This window comes from Capra hircus, chromosome 12 (assembly GCF_001704415.2).
Source record: "Capra hircus breed San Clemente chromosome 12, ASM170441v1, whole genome shotgun sequence".
Taxonomy (NCBI): Eukaryota; Metazoa; Chordata; class Mammalia; order Artiodactyla; family Bovidae; genus Capra; species Capra hircus.
The window spans coordinates 81,715,836-81,739,161 of NC_030819.1; positions in this window are offsets into that span (position 1 = coordinate 81,715,836).

The following is a 23,326-nucleotide window of genomic DNA, read 5'->3' on the forward strand; positions in this document are numbered from 1 at the left end:
AAACCTTTTTGATCTCAGTTCTAGTATTGATCAATACTAGAAACAAACTATTGACGGAAAGATTAATTTGCAAACTTGTTAAATTGTATTTAATCATCAGTTTCCAAGTTCTATCTCTTTAGTTCAACTACATCTAACCAATAGTCATTGCAGTTATCTATGAGTATGTTTTTCCACAATTTCATCTCATGAGCTTGAGAAAGAAACTATTTTGCTTATTGTTGTTTTTGCTCAGTCATTAGTCGAGTCCGACTCTTTGCTACTCCATGAACTGCAGTATGCCAGGTCTCCTTGTCCTTCACCATTGTTCAGAGCTTGTGCAAACTCATATCCATTGAGTCAGTGATGCCATCCAACCATCTTGTCCTCTGTCACCCCTTCTCCTGCCTTCAATCTTTCCCAGCATCACGGTTTTTTTCTAATGAGTCTGTTCTTTGTATCAGGGGACCAAAGTTTTAGAGGTTTAGCTTCATCATCAGTCCTTCCAATGAATATTCAGAATCAATTTCCTTTAGGATTAACTTGTTGGATCTCCTTACAGTCCAAGGGACTCTCAAGAGGCTTCTCCAACAACACAGTTAAAATAATCAATTCTCTGGGGCTCAGCCTTCTTTATGGTCCAACACTCAAATCCATACATGACTACTGGAGAAACCATAGCTTTCACTAAAGGGACCTTTGTTGGCAAAGTAACGTCTCTGCTTTTTAATACACTTTCTAGGGTATTAATAACTTTTCTTCCAAGTAGCAAGAGTCTTTTAGTTTCATGGCTGCAGTCACCATCTGCAATGATTTTGGAGCCCAAGAAAATAAAGTCTCAACCTGTTTCCATTGTTTCCCCATCTATTTGCCATCAACTGATGGCAAACGGTGCCATGATCTTAGTTTTTGAATGCTCAGTTTTAAGCTAGCTTTTTCACTGCCCTCTTTCTCCTTCATCAAGAGGCTCTTTAGTTCCTTTTTGTTTTCTTCCATAAGGGTGGTGTCATTTTGCTTATAATCAGTGTCTCAAAAGGTGCTTTGTAAGGTTTCTCTACAAGTCTTGTAGACAATCACTTTGAAAATTAACAGGAATAAATCAATTTAACTTTTGGTATAGAATTTTAGATTAGATTCAGAATTACTCCCTAAAGAAAATGTGGGATTTGCTTAACCATCCTCTAAGTCTTTTAAGAAATTGACTATCCAAGTTAGATCCTCCAATTTTCACTGGAAATTAATATAGAATACTTACCACCTGATCATCTTTTGTCTTAAGCATGCAGGTCTTTTTTTCCTTTTCGTAAAGGAAAAAAAGTATAAAGTATAAAGTATACATATATATATACATATATATATGTATAGTAGTATAGTTGAAATACAATGCTGTGTTAGTTTCACGTGTATGGCAAAGTGAATCAGTTATACACATACATATATCCACTCTTTTTTATTTTCCCATATAAAACATTGCAGAGTACTGAGTAGAGTTTCCTGTGCTATACAGTAGTTCTGTAGTAGTTACCTATTTTATAAGTAGTAGTTCATATATGTCATTCCTAATCTCCCCATCGATCCCTGCCGTTACCCTCTGGCATAGTTAAGAAATCTACTTTATGAAAAAAATAATTAATAGAAATAATACTTCAAAATACTGTCTGACATAAATACTTTTTGTAGGATATAGATTATATTTTCTAAATACAGTGAACTGACCACTTAATTCACCAACAGATTTGCCCTTTAGGGGGTATGAGATAATACTTCCCATTGGCTTCAAGGTAGGCCACATGATACTTTGGGTTATAATATAAATGTTTAGTATGCTAGTCAATCTATCACTTAGTAATCCATACATATAAATCACTTATTAGACCTTTTTCAAAGAATTAATTTCTATGACATTTATGTAGTACAACTGTCATGAAAAGGAATCGTGAATATTACTCACTGCCCCATATCTGAGTTTATTATTATACACTGTTTATATATATATTTTAAAACAATGAAAATTATTTTATTTAGTCATTTTTTTTGTTTGACAATTGTTTAAGTCTTAATAGTAAATATAAAGACAGAATTCAGTAGATTTTAAATGTTTTTAAACAACAAAAAAAAGAGATTGTGTAAAGGCAAGGAAGTATTTAGAGATATTGTTCCAGTCTTATAATTATGACCTTTACTTGTTAAATATATATAGTGTTTCTACAATTTAACAATATCTGGTACATTTAAGAATTGGACTCATTAAATGACAATCTACATTACTGACTGATAGTTTATGTTTTTGCTTTTTTTTTTTTTTACTTTACTTTGTGTACTCACTTGAAATTCTCTAATACTTTTAGACATGTTAAATCAAACAAGTTTTTTTTTTTTAATCTTGCCTAGACTTTAAATCCTCTTACAAAAATAAATTCAAAGAACAAATAATACTGAAGAAAAAATAATACTAATGCGTATTTTACTATCAGTCCTCATTTGAAAATGGTGGAAAAACTAGCTAAATACTGAATAGCTATGTTACTGCTGCTTTAATTAGCCAGCTATCTGTTCATGTTTAGTATTGAAAAAAGGTAGACTGTCCTCCTAGGTATGTAAGTTAAACAAAATGAGAGATATTTTAGTTTAGAAAGCCTGTATCAAACTAATTTGTTTCTCTCCATGTATTTTTATTCAGAATGCATCATTAATTTGAATGGCCAATCCGGTATAGGGATTAATGGTGGGATATGGTGAATAACTCTAAAATGTACCTAAATACAAAATAGCTTGTGGCTAAATGCCTTATATAAAGCATTAATCCATCTGATCAAATTAAGCCAATATATGTCTCAAGAAAATAAACTGCAAGTAAATAAAGCTGAATGTTGAAACAATGTCTATGTTCTCTCTGGGACAAATGTATTCTAGATATGAAAACAGCATTTCTTCCTTTTTTCTTTTTTTCTTTTGCCTATTCCAAAAAGCTTTTTTAAAAATGTTTTTCAATATTTAAAATGATTATCTTGAAACAAATGTCAGTCTTGTGAAAAAATTGGTTTGAATTATTTTAATTTTGCATTATTCTATACAGAAGGCCGTGCCTATATGCAAACACATTCTGTAACACATTCTACATGAATATAAGAGGTTATCAGCCATGTGCATAATTTGATGTCCATTTCCCAGATAAAGAATGAGCAGTTGACACACAGAACAATTGGAAGTAGAAAGCAATGCCTGGTCTAAGGGGAGAACATTCAGAGGAACTATTTTTTTTTTTTTAATCTACCCCAGGTTACTAATAAAAACTGAATGAAATCTCCTCTGACTTTTGAAGCCTCTTATTAACTGGCATTTAAACACTGGTCTCTCAGTTTTGTCCAACTCTTTGGAACCCCATGGAAGTCCAGCAGGCTTCTTTGTCCATGGAATTCTCCAGGCAAGTATAATAGAGTAGGTTGCCATTTCCTTCTCCAGGGGATCTTCCTGACACAGGGATCAAACCTGGGTCTCCTGTACTGAAGGCAGATTTTTTTTTTTTTTTTTAACCACCTGAGCCAGCAGGGAAGACCTATGTATAGGGTACAATTAACAAACTCCAAAAGATTTGAAGTATTTATTTTGCATCATTAATATCTTATACAAGATAACAAACACATTTTCCCCAAATTTGTAAATTTACTAGGTGGAAAATTTGAAAGAGGCATAACTAGAGAAAGACAAATTTGGATGGTTTGACTGACACTTTGAAGGTGTTCTCACAGTGATCTCATGGATTAGAGACAAAGGATAAGTTAACTTCTTGAAAAATTCCTTCTTTTCTTGACATTTGGAACAGAATCTCCTGGCTATCTTCCTTTTCAGATCACTAAGAAAGATGTTTCCTCTATATAGCAACTTCTTTTCTTCTGAAAAGAAGAAACTAAAAAAGAAACTAAAAGTTTCAGGTTCCCCATACTTCTGTTCTTGGTCATTTTATGTTCTTGTTTTCCTGTTGAAAGGGAATTTCATCTTCTCCTGCAAAATTTATTCTATCTGTATTTATAACTTCTGAAGTTTCATCTCTGTTCTTGACTTTTCTTTTGCCTCCAGTAAATAAGTTAGACAAAATGTAAGTAAAGCAGAGTAAAATGCCATAAGAATGTCCTGCAAAATCACCACTTCAAAATAGCCAATCCTACCCTCTTTCCGCAAATCCATCCCTAGCTTTACCTGTAGTTACATATTTTCTGTGTCTAATGCTTCCCTCCCATGTCTTCTTTTTCATCAGCCATTCTATTCTCTTTAACAAACTCCTATTTCTCAAGAATCTCAACAGGATGGTTTTAGGCCTCTCTGATTTTATTGATGCTTCTTTTCAATCGATTAATAATATTGCTACTAGAATTTTCACTCAAAATTACCAGATTTAACTGTCACTTTTCTGCTTCAAATCTTTTAACTCTTCGTATTTATTCTTAAAGAAATTAAAAAGACTTCCCTTAACATTGCCTAAATTATTTTCAGTTTTCTCATTCCAAATATATAGGCACATTGAATCAAACCTTTTACATTTTGAGTCCTTAGGCTTTTTTAATATGTCTCTTCAATTTTGGTAAACGTGGTGGACAAATCTGACAAACATTTCAAACTCAAATTCCAGTTTCAGGTCTCCTCTGCAACTTTGTTAACAGCACACCATTAGCTTTTCTGTTTATTTTCTATTATATTGAGTCTCTCAGTTTCACAACTGATTACAACTATATGCTTATGTAGCAGCCAAACTGACCATATGGTGAGTGCCTGGAGGGCAGTAACCATTTTGTATTTGTATTTGTAGGCCCTGTGCTTAACTGGCTCATTGCAGGCACTTAATATATTTTTATTATTTAAAAAAACTGAGCTTGGGCCTGAGTTTGTGACCTTTCCAATTGAAATGGAAAAAAAAAAAAAAAAGTAGAAAATTGAGCATCTTTCCGGAAGAGTATAAAGAATGTCTTTGTGGTCCTAGTCAACAGTCTACCTATCAACAATAAAGGCTCTAATATCCTAAGGCTAACTCTCATAGAGCACTCACCTAACAGCTTCACAATTACCCAGACTGATATTTACCTTCATTACAAAGCACTTTAGGGGGTGCCTATAGTATGAAATATACACTGTAAAACCATATTCTCACCCTTTACTTGTGTGCAACTCAGTGATAGCTGGACTGTTACGAAGAAAACATTTTGTGTGGTTCCTGACTAACCCTTCTGAGTAGTTTTTGTGCTATTTCAAAGTAATTTAACTCTGGGGAGAGAGCAGAGCAACAGTTATCAGGCTAGGATCAGAATTAATAGGGTCTGTATTGATCAGACAGAACTCTTCGCTGGAGCTCTGGCCAGTCAAATATAACATTTCTTCTCTACTACCTTTGGTTGTCTTTAGGGACCATCATCAAAAGATGTGTGAGTTTCAAAGTGTTAGCCATCTTTTTCAGGTCATTAAAAAGGGGAGACTAGTGCGGCAGGCAACTGAAAACAATGAGGACTATCAAGTCCGGAATTTTAAAAGTCTGAAAAATATTAGAAAAAGAAAGAAGCTAAGTAGAAATTAAGGCATAACTTACCATTTATTACTCATCTTAACAACTGTTTCCACTATTTTTATTTACTTCCAAATAGAGAAACATAGGTACTATTTGTTAAGTCTCCTAGTTATAAATCTATAATATAATTATTGTAGCTTTTTTAAAAGTGGTTTATTTTTCCATTTTATCCTCATGTAACAGCAAGATTTATATATTCCATCCTATGATGCTATATGTATATTTGCAGAAATAATTGTACTATATATTTTACTTCATGGCTTATTTTTTAATTGAATGTTTATTTTTATGTCTGATAAAATTTTTAGAGAAAGCAAATTATTACCAGTTGACTTATCTTTTCTCTCATGATTTTTTTGAATCAGGAATAGGGCTTTGAATACGAATTCAATATAGAGCTTTGAAAAGTAATTCACTGTTGATACTTAGATTTAGATTAATAATATAAAGGTAAAAACAAGAATTTTTATAGAGTGACATCTTTGTATGCAATCCATACCTCAGATTCTCACTCTATCTTGCATAACAAATTAAATAATAACAATTTACATAGGACCTTATAATTCTCTATTTGCATATCCAATGTTTACCTGACTCCTAAGCAATTTTTCTTATATGTTTTTAGTTTTATTGTCTAGCCTATAACAAAATGATCACATGGATCATAGCCTTGTGTAGCTCAATGAAACTATGAGTCATGTCATTCAGGGCCACCTACAAAGGATAGGTCATGGTGAAGAGTTCTGACAAAATGTGGTCCACTGAAGAAAGGAAGGGCAGACCACTTTAGCATTCTTGCTTTGAGATGAGCCCACCCCAGCCCTCAATCTGTAGGTATCCAATATGCTACTGGGGCAAAGTGGAACAAGTTTCAGAAAGAATGAAGACACTGAGCCAAAGCAGAAATGACACCCAGTTGTGGATATTTCTTGTAGCAAAATTAAAGTCCCATGCTATACAGAACAATATTTGCATAGGAATCTGAAATGTTAGGTCCATGAGTCAAGTGAATTGAAAATGAAAGTTACTCCAGCTGAGACACAAGTGAAGCCCAATGTGTTGTAGCAATAATCGCTCAGCTGTGTCTGACTCTCTGCGACCCCATGGACTACAGAGTCTGTGGAATTCTCCAGGCCAGAATACTGGAGTGGGTAGCCCTTCCCTTCTCCAGGGGAATCTTCCAAACCCAGGGAACAACCCTAGGTCTCCCTCATTGCAAGCGGATTCTTTACCAGCTGATACACTAGAGAAACCCAAGGTGAACTGGATGTGGTCAAACAGGAGATGGGAAGACTGAACCTTGACATTTTAGGAATCAGTGAACTAAAATAGAAAGGGATGAGTGAATTTAATTCAGATGACCATTATGTCTACTATCATGGACAAGAATCTTTTAGAAGAAATAGAGTAACTTTCACAGTCATCAAAATAACCTGAAATTCAGTATTAGGGTGCAATCTCAAAAACTGCAAAATGATCTTGATTTGTTGCCAAGGAACACCATTCAACATCACAGTAATCCAACTCTATGCCCCAACCACTAACACCAAAGAAGCTCAAGTTGACCGGTCTATGAAGACCTACAAGACCTTCTAAAACAAACACCAAAAAAAAAAAAAAAAAGTCATTTTCATCACAGCAGATTGGAATGAAAAAATAGGAAGTCAAGAGATAACTGGAAGAACAGGCAAGTTTGCCTTGGAATACAAAATGAAACAGGACAGAAGCTCACAGAGTTTTGTGAAAAGAACACACTAGTAATAGCAAACAGCTTCTTCCAAGAGCACAAAGGAAGAAGCTACACATGGACATCACCAAATGATCAAAACCAAAATCAGATTGATTACATTCTTTGCAGCTGAAAATAGAGTTCTATAAAGTCATCAAAAACAGGATCTGGAGCTGACTGTGACTCAGATCATGACCTTATTGCAAAATTGAGATTTAAATTGAAGAAAGAAGGGAAAATGGAAAGACCATTCAGGAATGGCTTAAATCATATCCCTTTTAATTATACAGTGGAACTGGCAAATAACTTCATGGGATTTGACCTGATAGTTGCAAGAATTATGGACTGTGATTTGTAACATTGTACAAAATGCAGTGACCATCCCCAAGAAAAATAAATGCAAGAAGGAAAAATGGTTGTCTGAGGAGGCCTTATAGATAGCTGAGAAAAGGAGAGAAGCAAAAGACAAAGTAGAAAAGGAAACATACCGAACTGAATGTAGAGTCCCAAAGAACAGCAAGGAGAGATAAGAAAAGCTTCTTAAGTGAACAATACAAAGAGGCAAACAATATAATGGGAAAGACTATAGATCTCTTCAAGAAAATTAGAGATACCAAAAAGCAGAGACATTACATTGCCAACAATGATACATCTAGTCAAAGCCATGGTTTTTCCAGTAGTCATGTACAGATGTGAGAGTTGGACTATAAACAAAGCTGAGTGTCAAACAATTGATGCTTTTGAACTGTGGTGTTGAAGAAGACTCCTAAGACTCTCCTGGACTCTAAGGAGATCCAACCAGTCAGTCCGCAAGGAAGTCAGTCCTGAATATAAATTAAAAAGACTGATGCTGAAGCTAAAACTCCAATACTTTGGTCACCTGATGAGAAGACCTGACTCCTTTGAAAAGACCCTAATGCTGGGATAGGTTGAATGCAGGAGAAAGGGACGACAGAGAATGAGATGGTTGGATGGCATCACTGACTCAATGAACATGAGTTTGAGTAAGCTCCGGGAGTTGCTGATGGACAGAGAAGCCTGATCTGCTGCTGTCCATGGGATCACAAAGAGTTGGACATGACTGAGCAACTTATCTGAACCAAAGAGAACATTTTATACAAAGATGGGCACAAAAAAGAATAGAACCTAATAGAAGTAAAAGAGATTAAGAATAGGTAGCAAGAATCCAGAGAAGAACTCTATAGAGTCTTTATGACCCGGAAAACCACAATGGTCTCTCTCACTCACCTAGAGTCAGACATACTAGAGTGTGAAGTCAAGTGGTCCTTAGGAATCATTATTATGAACCAGTCTAATGGAGGTGATGAAATTCCAGCAGAGCTATTTAAAATCCTAAAAGGTGACTAACTTTAGTAAATAAGTGCACTAACTGATAAATAAATTTAATATTATTATCTCAGAGGATATGATACACAAAATGCTTAGTCAAACATGGCATTTTGTCCTTCACAGTGCTCCCTCCACAATCATTTCTGCATGGTTTTTCTTTTACATTTCCACATGTTCTTCCTATCAATCTTCCTGGGAAACTATTACTATTTTCTGGAGATAGAATTTATCAAGAGATAGATCTTCTAATCGTATGTTTCATTAATAGAAACTATTGATACACAAAATGCACAACATCTATGAAGGAACACACCCTTTCCTATGAAGAAAAAAAAAAAATTCACGGGACTGGGTATACACTATCTGCATTTACACTTTTCTTCTCTTATAGAACTATAAGAACTTTAAGAACTTACATTCTTCTCTTATAGAACTTACATTCTCTTCTCCTCACACCCCTCACACAAGAGCTATAAAGTCATACAAGGATATGTCTTGATTTGTAGCTTACTGAAGAATTGATGCTTTTGAACTGTGGTGTTGGAGAAGACTCTTGAGAGTCCCTTGGACTGCGAGGAGATCCAATCAGTCCATTCTAAAGGAGATCAGTCCTGGGTGTTCATTGGAAGGACTGATGCTAAAGCTGAAACTCCATTACTTTGGCCACCTCATGCGAAGAGTTGACTCATTGGAAAAGACTCTGATGGTGAGAGATTGGGGGCAGGAGGAGAAGGGGACGACAGAGGATGAGATGGCTGGATGAGATGGCATCACCGACTCGATAGACATGAGTTTGAGTGAACTCTGGGAGTTGGTGATGGACAGGGAGGCCTGGCGTGCTGCGATTCATGGGATTACAAAGAATCAGACAGGACTGAGAGACTAAACTGAACTGAACTGAAGTTAACATAATTATTGAGAGTATGTTAAAAATGTCCATATAATTAATAAAACAGAAAACTAATAAACCACACAGCTTTTGCTAAATAGTATTATAAGAATATCTATTTGGTCACTTCTCAGGGAATTTAGTTTGCATTGTGTGAATAGCACAATCATCTTTATTTTCATGCATATAGGGCAAAATAATTTGTACCTACTTTCATTTTTCAGTAAGTCAAAATTTTTTCCATTCATATCATATAGTCAAGGTTTGCTGAAGATAATTTTCTGATAATCTCTATAGTAAACCAATAATTATACATTATAAATACTTACCATCGTATATATCCACATTTACAAATAAAAAGTCCTTTTTATGGCTCAAAATTGTTTCTTTTTATTTTCTCAACACAGTTGTTCCTGATTATTTTTAATTCATTATTGGTCTAGTTCCACTGGGCTTAACATTTGCAATTATCTTTTTTTCCAAAAGTTTAAATTTGCTGTTCCAAATATTACTTAGCTTCTATTAGTTCAGTAACATTGAAATACATAATACAAAGAATGAGTGTGATAAAGGTAGGTTGAAATGATATATTAGAGCTAGGATATAAAGGTTGTAGGAGTTTTATTTTCCTGAAAGCGATGGAAAAAATGATATTTTGGTAGCATTTTTAACTTTACATTTCAATGGGATTATTTAAGTTGCTTTGTGGAGAACAGCAATTAAAGGGACACAATTGATAAAAGTGACAAAAACTGATTCAGCAGTTTGAGTCAAAGTTGATTTGACATAATCTAAAACATCTATTTCTGCTTTATTGACTATGCCAAAGCCTTTGACTGTGTGGATCACAATAAACTGTGGAAAATTCTGAGAGAGATGGGAATACCAGACCACCTAACCTGCCCCTTGAGAAATCTGTATGCAGGTCAGGAAGCAACAGTTAGAACTGGACATGGAACAACAGACTGGTTCCAAATAGGAAAAGGAGTACGTCAAGGCTGTAGATTGTCACCCTATTTATTTAACTTCTATGCAGAGTACATCATGAGAAACGCTGGACTGGAAGAAACACAAGCTGGAATCAAGATTGCAGGGAGAAATCTCAATAACCTCAGATATGCAGATGACACCACCCTTATGGCAGAAAGTGAAGAGAAACTAAAAGCCTCTTGATGAAAGTGAAAGAAGAGAGTGAAAAAGTTGGCTTAAATCTCAACATTCATGGCATCCGGTCCCATCACTTCATGGGAAATAGATGGGGAAACAGTGGAAACAGTGTCAGAATTTATTTTTCTGGGCTCCAAAATCACTGCAGATGGTGACTGCTGCCATGAAATTAAAAGATACTTACTCCTTGGAAGAAAAGTTATGACCAACCTAGATAGCATATTCAAAAGCAGAGACATTACTTTGCCGACTAAGGTCAGTCTAGTCAAGGCTATGGTTTTTCCAGTAGTCATGTATGGATGTGAGAACTGGACTGTGAAGAAAGCTGAGCACCGAAGAATTGATGCTTTTGAACTGTGGTGTTGGAGAAGACTCTTGAGAGTCCCTTGGACTGCAAGGAAATCCAACCAGTCCATTCTGAAGGAGATCAGCCCTGGAATTACTTTGGAAGGAATGATGCTAAAGCTGAAGCTCCAGTACTTTGGCCACCTAATGCAAAGAGATGACTCATTGGAAAAGACTCTGATGCTGGGAGGGATTGGGGGCAGGAGGAGAAGGGGACAGCAGAGGATGAGATGGCTGGATGGCATCATGGACTCGATGGACGTGAGTCTGAGTGAACTCCGGGAGTTGGTGATGGACAGGGAGGCCTGGCGTGCTGCAATTCATGGGGTCACAAAGAGTCAGACATGACTGAGCGACCGAACTGAAACTGAACTGAATCTTATGGCAATAGTCATTGATTGAAGACATAGATTTATGAGGTTTACCAGGGACAAAGGGAGAGAAAGAGAGATATAATTGACGATGACTAGGTTTCTATCTTGAAAACTGCTTTGCTGACAATGGTCTGTGTAGTTTTCCAGTAATCATACAAGGGTGTGAGAGTTGGACCCTAAAGAAGGCTGAGTGCCAAAAATGGATGCTTTTGAATTGTGCTGCTGGAGAAGACTTTGAGAATCCCTTGGATGGAAACGAGATCAAACCAGTCAATCCTAAAGGAAATCAACCCTGCATATTTATTGAAAGGACTGATGCTGAAGCTGAAACTACAATATTTTGGTCCCCTGATATGAAGAGCCAGCTCATTGGAAAAGACTGATGCTGGTAAAGATTGAAGATAGGGGGAGAAGGGAGCAACAGGATGAGAAGCTTGAATGGCATCACTGACATGGTTAGATGGCATCAATGGACATGAACTTGAGCAAACTCAGGGAGATAGTGAAGAACAGGGAAGCCTGGTGTGCTGCAGTTCATAGGGTTGCAAAGAATTGGACATGACTTAGTGACTGACAACAAGAGCTGCTTGGATACTAATGCTGTACACAGGGTATGGGAATGAAGGTAAAACTAATCTGGAGAACAGTAACTTTAAGGGTTGCACTTTAGTTTGGGTTCCTTGAGAAGCAGATATTGAGGAGATCATTCAGATTCAATGGGTTTATTTTGAAGAGGACTTCATAAAATATTGATGGTGAGGAGAAAGTGAAGCAGGGAACCAAATACAACCAAGCAGGTTATGTTACCTGTTAAATTACCACTAAATTGCTAGATCCAATTTCCAATGAGAAACTAGGATTTGATCTAACTGGCACATATTGGTGTCCCTTATGTGTGAAACATGCTCCCTGGTGTTATCTTCATTATTAGAAAATGATGTTTATAAACAGTTAGACGATATATAGAAGAGGACTTCTCCCAAAGGATATTAATCTCCTTCCACTTTTGGCTGCAACCACCAGAGGAAGCTCTGTTGTGGAGATTAGAACTGGAACCAGGTGTATTGAAGAGGCCAAAATTAGAAGTTGCATGTGAGGCAAGATGGTATTTGTCACACAAATGACTGAAGGAAGAGAAGGTAGTAGGTTGAAATTCATGAGAAGGGATTTTTCCAGACAGAAACAAAAAGTGAAATTTCAAGGAACATAAAGCTGAAATATTGACTATTTGGAATTCAGGGGGAATATTGACTAAAATGTATTTAGTAGATTTACAACTAAGTATGCTATTTCTGACTTTGTATGAAAATATGCCTTGTAAAAGAAGTATAATTCATATATTACCTACTGTTTTCTAATTGTGCCTTTTAGTTATGGTGTATTTAATGTACATTTTATCAAGATCACATCTACAAAAAAAAAAAGATCACATCTACATTTTGACATATGGGTGGACTGTCATTTCTTTATAACATTAAATCTATGTGAATTGTTTTAGGCAACTACATATCAACAAACATGATGTAGATGGCTAGTAAAGGTGACACAGGTTCTATCCCTGGGTTGGGAAGATCCCCTGGAGAAGGAAATGGAAACCCACTCCAGTATTTTTGCTAGGATAATCCCATGGACAGATAGCCTGGTTAGCTACAGTTTAAAAGATCACAGAATTGGACACAACTGAGTAACTGAGCACACAGCCAAAGTGCACAGAAGCTTGGAATGACCAATGATCTTCTGCCTGATGCTACTTCCATTTTCTTTGTAGATGATTTGTGTTCTGTAATGTACACTCTGTTGAGTTCAGCTCAGTTCAGTCCTGTCTGACTCTTTGTGACCCTATGGACAGCAGCATGCCAGGAATCCCTGTCCATCATCAACTCCCAGAGGTTGCTCAAATTCATGTCCATCAAGTCACTGATGCCATCCAACCATCTCATCCTCTGTTGATCCCTTCTCTTCCTACCTTCAATCTTTCCCATCATCAGGGGTTTTTCTAATGAGTTGACTCTTCCCATCAGGTGGCCAAAGTATTGAAGCTTCAGCTTCAGCATCAGTCCTTCCAATGAATATTCAGAACTAATTTCCTTTAAGATTGACTGGTTTAATTTCCCTATAGTCCTAGAGACTTTCAAGAGTCTTCTCCAACATCAAAGTTTGAAAGCATCAATTCTTGGTGCTCAGCTTTCTTTATGGTCCAACTCTCACATCCAAATACATGACTACTGGGAAAATCATAGCTTTGATTAGACAGACCTTTTTTGGCAAAGTAACGTCTCTGATATTTAATATGCTGTCTAGGTTGGCCATGGCTTTTCTTCCAAGGGGCAAGCATCTTTTAACTTCATGGCTTCTGTCAACATCTGTCATGTCGGGAGCCAGCGTGAGGAACTCCGTCCATGGCAAAGTTCATGAAGAAGGAGGCTTGGCATACACAAAAGTGTGATCAAGCCTCAGGAAACCCCCTGTTCGCGAGCATCTACCCCCCAAACCAGAGTCTGTTTTATGCTATCACCTACACCTCTGACTTTACGGGGTGTTCTCCCCCATCACCATTTCTCTTGGGGAATGAGTTAACTTGCAGCTCCAAGTCAATAAAAATTCCTGAGCGTGACAAGAGTGTTTCAACTTACAAACTCCTCTGAAGGTTATCTAGCCCTCCTGTATAGGTTTGCCCGGCCACATGTGATTGTTTACAGCCTCCCAACCTGAGAGGCACGAGATGTTTTAGACTTACTAAAGGCAAATTCTTTTGGAAAGTTGAAAATTATTAATATAGTGGGTTGGTTAGGAATTATATTGGTGAAGGGTTTTTCATTTGTTGTGCCAATAATTGCTGCTAATTCCTTGCCCTGGGTGGGACAAGGGTGTTTCAGGTCAAACCTCTCTGCTGGCAAACTAGCTTGTGTGATAGGATTATCCATATTCCTGCCACTATGCACATGACTGTTTCAGTTCAGTTCAGTTCAGTTCAGTTCAGTTTAGTCGCTCAATCGTGTCCAACTGTTTGCGACCCCATGAATCGCAGCACGCCAGGCCTCCCTGTCCATCACCAACTCCCGGAGTTCACTCAGACTCACGTCCATCGAGTCCATGATGCCATCCAGCCATCTCATCCTTGGTCGTCCCCTTCTCCTCCTGCCCCCAATCCCTCCCACCATCAGAGTCTTTTCCAATGAGTCGACTCTTCGCATTAGGTGGCCAAAGTACTGGAGCTTCAGATTTAGCATCATTCCTTCCAAAGAAATCCCAGGGCTGATCTCCTTCAGAATGGACTGGTTGGATCTCCTTGCAGTCCAAGGGACTCTCAAGGGTCTTCTCCAACACCACAGTTCAAAAGCATCAATTCTTCGGCACTCAGCCTTCTTCACAGTCCAACTCTCACATCCATACATGACCATAGGAAAAACCATAGCCTTGACTAAACGGACCTTAGTCTGCAAAGTAATGTCTCTACTTTTGAATATACTGTCTAGGTTGGTCATAACTTTTCTTCCAAGGAGTAAGCGTCTTTTAATTTCATGGCTACAGTCACCATCTGCAGTGATTTTGGAGCCCCAAAAAATAAAGTCTGACACTGTTTCCACTGTTTCCCCTTCTATTTCCCATGAAGCGATGGGACCGGATGCAATGATCTTAGTTTTCTGAATGTTGAGCTTTAAGCCAACTTTTTCACTCTCCTCTTTCACTTTCATCAAGAGGCTTTTTAGCTCCTCTTCACTTTCTGCCATAAGGGTGGTGTCATCTGCATGTCTGAGGTTATTGATATTTTTCCCGGCAATATTGTTTACTACCTCTCAACCATAAACAGCACAGAGAGTTTGGAGTATTTTGAGAGTCTTAATTAGCATAGGTCTTTTCTCATTGTTGAGTCAATGATTGCTGCCAGTTCTCCATATCCTTAGGCACCTGGGAATATATTAATCAGTGTATTTGGAATATAGAAAAGGAAATATAGTAGTTTTTAAGGTTAGCAATACTAGAATTTTTGAGTTATTGAATTTTCTCTTTTGTAATAGATCACTGTACTTTGTTTTAAATCACTTGTGTCCTTGCTATGTAAAAATGTAACTTTATCACTATCTTAAGACTAAATAGATCTTAAGGGGAACATTGGTGAAAGGATTTTCATTTGTTGGGCTGATGTTTGCTGCTAAATCTCCATATTCCCTGACCTTATAATGAATATAACTAGCAAATAGGAGAAATAAGTATTAACCTTTAAGATTAATCATGTTAACCTTGGGTTAAATAAATTCCTTTCTTGATTCCAACTCACTACACTCTCACTCTATAGGAATGCAACTTTATTTGGAGGGTGGTGCCTGGTTTAAGAAAAAACACCCTTGGAAAAAATAAGTTTTTGGTTATCAGAAAGAAAGGGTCATAAAATGTCAGCAGGCCTCATGGCCAGAAGATGATGTAAAACCCCTAAGATCTTTTTTTATGTAAAACACCTGATTTTGATAAAGGTCAGGACTGCTGACCCCTGCATGACTCTGTATTCATCCCTACGTGTAACAAAAGGTATATATGCAAACCCCAAAATAAAGAAATCGGAATCAGTTTCCAGAAAGTCTGATTCCCCCATGTCGTTCTTTCTTGCTTCCCGTTTTTCTGGCTGAATTCCCATCCGGAGCATGGGTGCTCGCCATGTCTGCTTACTTGTCCCAGTTTTTAAGTTCCATACAAGAAGGAGCCCAAGGAGGGGCACCTTCCAAAATTCAAGTGGCACCAGTGGCCCAACGTAGATGGTGCAAATTCCGTGTCTTGGAATTTTATTGGTATACCACACAAACCAAGTAATTCAGCCTCTTTTACTCTCCTACTATTTTCTGGCCGAATTCCCATCTGGTGCATGGGTACCCACCAAGCCTGCTAATTTTGCCTGGGCTTCTAAGATTGGACCAGGGGGGCCTCAGTGCCTCCTCTCCTTTGGAGAATGGGAAGACGCCTGCGGCCTACATAGGTGGTGATTGGTATTCCATGTAAACCAAGTTATTTAGCCTCTTTTTCTCTGCTAATTTTCTAATCCCTCTCTATCTATAATTAAATAAGTTATTTCCAAGGATGCCAACTCCGTCCCCACCTTCGAATCACCCTGGATCCACCGGGGCTGGACCCCAGCACTGTCATAATTTAGTAACCCCAAAAAATAAAGTCTCACTGTTTCCATTGTTTCCCCATCTACCTGCCATGAAGTAATGGGATTAGATGACATGATCTTCGTTTTTTGAATGCTGAGTCTTTTTTAAAATTAATTTACTTTTTATTGAAGGATAATTGCCTTACAGAATTATCTTGTTTTCTGTCAAACCTCAACATGAATCAGTGGTAGGTGTAAATATATATATATATATATCCTCTCCCTTTTGAACCTCCTTCCCATCTCCCTCCCAATTACACCCCTCTAGGTTGATAGAGAGCCCCTCTTTGAGTTTCCTGAGCCATCCAGCAAATTCCCATTGGCTATCTATTTTACATATGGAAATGTGTTTCCATGTTATTCTTTCCATTTATCTCACCCTCTTCTCCCCTCTTCCACTGTCCATAAGTCTATTATGTATTTCTGTTTCTTCATTACTGAACTATAAATACATTCTTCAGTGCCACTTTTCTAGATTACATATATATGTGTTAGGATATAGCATATATCTTTCTGTCTCTGACTTACTTAACTCTGTATAATAAGTTCTAGGTTCATCCACCTCACTAGAACTGACTCAAATGCATTCTTTTCTATGGTTGAGTAATCACAATAGTGTAATCACTCATCTAGAGCCAGACATCCAGGAATGTGAAGTCAAGTGGGCCTTAAAAAGCATCACTATGAACAAAGCTAGTGGAGGTAATGGAATTCCAGTTGAGCTATTTCAAATCCTGAGAGATGATGCTGTGAAAGTGCTGCACTCAATATGCTAGCAAATTTGGAAAACTCACCAGTGGCCACAGGACTGGAAAAGGTCAGTTTTCATTCCAATCCCAAAGAAAGGCAATACCAAAGAATGCTCAAACTACTACACAATTGCACTCATCTCACATGCTAGTAAAGTAATGCTCAAAAATCTCCAAGCCAGGCTTCAGCAGTACGTGAACCGTGAACATCCCGATGTTCAAGCTGGTTTTAGAAAAGGCAGAGCAACAAGAGATCAAATTGCCAACATCCACTGGATCATCAAAAAAGCAAGAGAGTTCCAGAAAAACATCTATTTCTCCTTTATAAACTATGTCAAAGCCTTTGACTGTGTGAATCACAATAAAGTGTGGAAAATTCTGAAAGAGATGGGAATACCAGACCACCTGACCTGCCTCTTGAGAAATCTGTATGCAGGTCAGGAAGCAATGGTTAGAACTGGACATGGAACAACAGACTGGTTCCAAATAGGAAAAGGAGTACGTCAAGGCTGTATATTGTCACCCTGCTTATTTAACTTATATGCAGAGTACATCATGAGAAATGCTGGGCTGGAAGAAACACAAGCTAGAATCAAGATTGCTGGGAGAAATATCAATAACCTCAGATATGCAGATGACACCATCCTTATGGCAGAAAGTGAAGAGGAACTAAAAAGCCTCTTGATGAAAGTGAAAGTGGAGAGTGAAAAAGTTGGCTTAAAGCTCAACATTCAGAAAACTAAGATCATGTCATCCAGTCCCATCACTTCATGGGAAGTAGAAGGGGAAACAGTGGAAACAGTGTCAGACTATTTTTGGGGGCTCCAAAATCACTGCAGATGGTGAGTGCATCCATGAAATTAAAAGATGCTTACTCCTTAAAAGGAAAGTTATGACTAACCTAGATAGTATATTCAAAAGTAGAGACACTACTTTGCTGACTAAGGTCCGTCTAGTCAAGGCTATGGTTTTTCCTGTGGTTATGTACGGATGTGAGAGTTGGACTGTGAAGAAGGCTGAGTGCTGAAGAATTGATGCTTTTGAACTGTGGTGTTGGAGAAGACCCTTGAGAGTCCCTTGGACTGCTAGGAGATCCGACCAGTCCATTCTGAAGGAGATCAGCCCTAGGATTTGTTTGGAAGGAATGATGCTAAGGCTGAAACTCCAGTCTTTGGCCACCTCATGCAAAGAGTTGACTCATTGAAAAAGACTCTGATGTGGGAGGGATTGGGGGCAGGAGGAGAAGGGGACGACAGAGGATGAGATGGCTGGATTGCATCACTGACTTGATGGACGTGAGTCTGAGTGAACTCTGGGAGTTGGTGATGGACAGGGAGGCCTGGCGTGCTGCAATTCTTGAGGTCACAAAGAGTCGGACACAACTGAGCGACTGAACTGCACTGAATAATCCATTGTGCATATGTACTACAACTTCTTTATCCATTCATCTGTTTATGGATATCTAGGTTGCTTCTTTGTTCTAGCTATTGTGCTGCTGCTGCTACTAAGTCACATCAGTCGTATCTGATTCTGTGTCCCCACAGATGGCAGTCAACCAGGCTCCTCTGTCCCTGTGGTTCTCCAGGCAAGAATACTAGAGTGGGTTGCCATTTCCTTCTCCAATACATGCATGCTAAGTCACTTCAGTCATGTCTGACTCTGCAACCCCATGGACAGCAGCCCACCAGGCTCCCCTGTCCATGGGATTCTCCAGGCAGGAATACTGTAGTGGGTTGTCTAGCTATTGTAAATAGTGCTAAAAGGAACAATGGCATACTTGTGTCTTTTTAAATTTTGGTTTCCTCAGTGTATATGCCTAGAAGTGGGATTGGTGGGACATATGGTGGTTTTATTCCTATTTTTTTAAGGAATCGCCACGCCATCTTCCATAACTGTATCCTGAAAGAGCATTCCCTTTTCTCCTCACCCTCTTCAGCATTTATTGCGTGTAGGCTGGGAGGAGACACCCCGAGTCCGAGATCAGGGGCGGCAGCCGAGAGGAGCTACCTCGCATCCAAGGTCAGTGGCAGCCAGGAGGAGACACCCCGTGTCCGAGGTCAGGGCAGCGGCAGGGAGGAGCTACCCTGAGTCCGAGGCCAGTGGTGGCCAGGAGGAGACACCCCATGTCTGAGATCAGGGGCGGCCAGGAGAAGCCAACTCACACCCGAGGCCAGGGTCGGTGGCCAGAGGAGCAACCTGAGGAGTGGTGGCTGCACAGGCACAGGAGGGCCTAGAGGAGCTATCCCACGTTGAAGGTCAGGAACGGTAGTGGTAAGGAGATACCCCTCATCCAAGGTAAGGAGCAGCGACTATGCTTTGCTGGAGCAGCCGTGAAGAGATACCCAACACCAAGGTAAGAGAAACCCAGGTAGGGTGGTAGATGTTGCAACAGGGCATCAGAGAGCAGACACATTGAAACCATATTCACAGAAAACTAGTCAATCTAATCACACTAGGACCACAGCCTTGTCTAACTCAATGAAATCAAGTCATGCCTGTGGGACAACCCAAGACGGGTGGGTCATGGTGGAGAGGCCTGACAGAATGTGGCCGACTGGAGAAGGGAATGGCAAGCCACTTCAGTATTCTTGCCTTGAGAAACCCATGAACAGTATGAAAAGGCAAAATGATAGGATACTGAAAGAGGAACTCCCCAGGTCATTAGGTGCCCAATATGCTACTGCAGATCTGTGGAGAAATAACTCCAGAAAGAATGAAGGGATGGAGCCAAAGCAAAAACTATACCCAGCTGTGGATGTAACTGGTGATAGAAGCAAGATCTGATGCTGTAAAGAGCAATATTGCATAGGAACCTGGAATGTCAGGTCCATGAATCAAGGCAAATTGGAAGTGGTCAAACAAGAGATGGCAAGGGTGAACATTGACATTCTAGGAATCAATGAACTAAAATGGACTGGAATGGGTGAATTTAACTCAGATGACCATTACATCTACTTCTGCGGGCAGGAATCCCTCAGAAGAAATGGAGTAGCCATCATGGTCAATAAAAGATTCGGAAATGCAGTACTTGGATGCAATCTCAAAAATGACAGAATGATTTCTGTTCATCTCCAAGGCAAACCACTCAATATCACAGTTATCCAAGTCTATGCCCCAACCAGTAACGCTGAATAAGCTGAAGTTCAACGGTTTTATGAAGACCTACAAGACCTCGTATAACTAACACCCAAAAAAGATGTCCTTTTCATTATAGGGGACTGGGATGCAAAAGTAGGAAGTCAAGAAACACCTGGAGTAACAGACAAATTTGGCCTTGGAATGTGGAATGAAGCAGGGCAAAGACTAATAGCGTTTTGCCAAGAAAATGCACTGGTCATAGCAAACACCTTCTTCCAACAACACAAGAGAAGACTCTACACCTGGACATCACCAGATGGTCAACACCAAAGTCACATTGATTATATTCTTTGCAGCCAAAGATCGAGAAGCTCTATACAGTCAACAAAAACAAGACCGGGGGCTGACTGTGGCTCAGATCATGAACTCCTTATTGCCAGATTCAGACTCAAATTGAAGAAAGGAGCGAAGACCGCTAGACCATTCAGGTATGACCTAAATCAAATCCCTTATGATTATACAGTGGAAGTGAGAAATAGATTTAAGGGTCTAGATCTGATAGATAGAGTGCCTGACAAACTATGGAATGAGGTTTGTGACACTGTACAGGAGACAAGGCTCAAGATCATCCCCATGGAAAAGAAATGCAAAAAAGCAACATGGCTGTCTGGGGAGGTCTTACAGATAGCTGTGAAAAGAAGAGAAGCAAAAAAGCACAGGAGAAAAGGAAAGATATGAGTGTCTGAATGCAGAGTTCCAAGAATAGCAAGAAGACATAAGAAAGCCTTCTTCAGCGATCAATGCAAAGAAATAGAGGAAAGCAACAGAATGGGAAAGACTAGAGATCTCTTCGAGAAAATTAGAGATACCAAGGGAACATTTCATGCAGAGATGGGCTCGATAAAGGACAGAAATGGTATTGACCTAACAGAAGCAGAAGATATTAAGAAGAGGCGGCAAGAATACATGGAAGAACTGTACAAAAAAGATCTTCACGACCCAGATAATCATGATGATGTGATCACTAGTCTAGAGCCAGACATCTTGGAAACTGAAGTCAAGTGGGCCTTAGAAAGCATCACTACGAACAAAGCTAGTGAAGGTGATGGACTTCCAGTCGAACTGTTTCAAATCCTGAAAGATGATGCTGTGAAAGTGCTGCACTCAATATGCCAGCAAGTTTGGAAAACTCAACAGTGGTCACAGGACTGGGAAAGGTCAGTTATCCTTCCAATCCCAAAGAAACTCAATGCAAAAGAATGATCAAACTACTGCACAATTGCACTCATCTCACATGCTAGTAAAGTAATGCTCAAAATTCTCCAAGCCAGGCTTCAGCAATACATGAACCATGAACTCCCTGCTGTTCAAGCTGGCTTTAGAAAAGGCAGAGGAACCAGAGATCAAATTGCCAACATCCACTGGATCATCAAAAAAGCAAGAGAGTTCCAGGAAAACATCTATTTCTGCTTTATTGACTATGCCAAAGCCTTTGACTGTATGGATCACAAGAAACTGTGGAAAATTTTGAGAGAGATGGGAATACTAGACCACCTAACCTGCCTCTTGAGAAATCTGTATGCAGGTCAGGAAGCAACAGTTAGAACTGGACATGGAACAACAGACTGGTTCCAAACAGGAAAAGGAGTACGTCAAGGCTGTATATTGTCACCCTGCTTATTTAACTTCTATGCAGAAAACATCATGAAAAACGCTGGACTGGAAGAAACACAAGCTGGAATCAAGATTGCCGGGAGAAATATCAATAACCTCAGATATGCAGATGACACCACCCTTATGGCAGAAAGTGAAGAGGAACTAAAAAGCCTCTTGATGAAAGTAAAAGAGGAGAGTGAAAAAGTTGGCTTAAGTTCAACATTCAGAGAACGAAGATCATGGCATCTGGTCACATCACTTCATGGAAAATAGATGGGCAAAGAGTGGAAACAGTGTCAAAATTTATTTTTCTGGGCTCCAAAATCACTGCAGATGGTGACTGTAGCCATGAAATTAAAAGACGCTTACTCCTTGGAAGAAAAATTATGACCAACCTAGAGAGCATATTGAAAAACAGAGATATTACTTTTCCAACAAATGTCAGTCTAGTCAAGGCTATGGTTTTTCCAGTAGTCATGCATGGATGTGAGAGTTGGACTGTGAAAAAAGCTGAGCGCCAAAGAATTGGTGCTTTTGAACTGTGATGTTGGAGAAGACTCTTGAGAGTCCCTTGGGCTGCAAGGAGATCCAACCAGTCCATTCTAAAGGAGATCAACCATGGGATTTCTTTGGAAGGAATGATTCTAAACCTGAAGCTCCAGTACTTTGGCCACCTCATGCGAAGAGTTGACTGATTGGAAAAGACTCTGATGCTGGGAGGGATTGGGGGCAGGAGGAGAAGGAGATGACCGAGGATGAGATGGCTAGATGGCATCACTGAATCGATGGACGTGAGTCTGAGTGAACTCCGGGAGATGGTGATGGACAGGGAGGCCTGGCGTGCTGCGATTCATGGGGTCGCAAGAAGGCGGACACGACTCAGCGACTGAACTGAGACTTTTGATGATGCCCATTCTGACTGGTGTAAGGTTATATATCATTGTAGTTTTGGTTTGCACTTTTCTAATAATGAGTGATGCTGAACATCTTTTCAAGTGTTTGTTAGTCATCTATATGTCTTCTTTGGAGAAATGTCCTTTTAGGTCTTTTTCCCACTTTTTGATTGAGTTGTTTGTTTTCTGGTACTGAGTTGTATGAACTGCTTGTATATTTTGGAAATAAATCCTTTGTCAGTTGTTTCATTTGCAATTATTTTCGCCCATTCTGAGTGTTGTCTTTTCACCTTCCTTATAGATTCCTTTACTGTGCAAAAGCTTTTTAAGTTTAATCAGGTCCCACTTATTTACTTTTGTTTTATTTCCATTAACCTAGGAGATGGGTCATAGAGGATTTTGCTGTGATTTATGTCA